General features: G+C 37.3%; 1 protein-coding gene across 1 annotated transcript in view; it reads left to right on the forward strand.

Moving 5' to 3' along the window:
• SLC4A1AP (solute carrier family 4 member 1 adaptor protein) overlaps positions 1-268 on the forward strand; it is a gene marked incomplete at its 5' end in the record, with an annotated part of 25,523 nt that overhangs the window by 22,752 nt on the left and 2,503 nt on the right. The window lies entirely within an intron of this gene.

Genomic DNA, 268 nt, shown 5'->3' on the forward strand with positions numbered 1-268 from the left:
CCAAAAAAAAAAAAAAAGCGAGTCTTACAAAATGTGTGTACTGCAAAAACTGATTCTGTATGTAAGCTTAATTCAACCAGTCAGACTCAGGGTCAGTATGTTGACTCTTCCCAGGAGACTAGGCCTCCCAGGAAACTCTTAATACAGATTTGATTTCAGGATTATTATAAACAAGCCTGTCCTCATTAGGACTCTCAACACTTGATTTCCTTGGGAATATATGGATATATTTGCAAATGGAATTGGGTCTTCTCTTTCCTCTACATTC

The sequence above is a fragment of the Alligator sinensis genome, unplaced genomic scaffold, assembly GCF_000455745.1.
Source record: "Alligator sinensis unplaced genomic scaffold, ASM45574v1 scaffold758_1, whole genome shotgun sequence".
NCBI classification, from domain to species: Eukaryota; Metazoa; Chordata; order Crocodylia; family Alligatoridae; genus Alligator; species Alligator sinensis.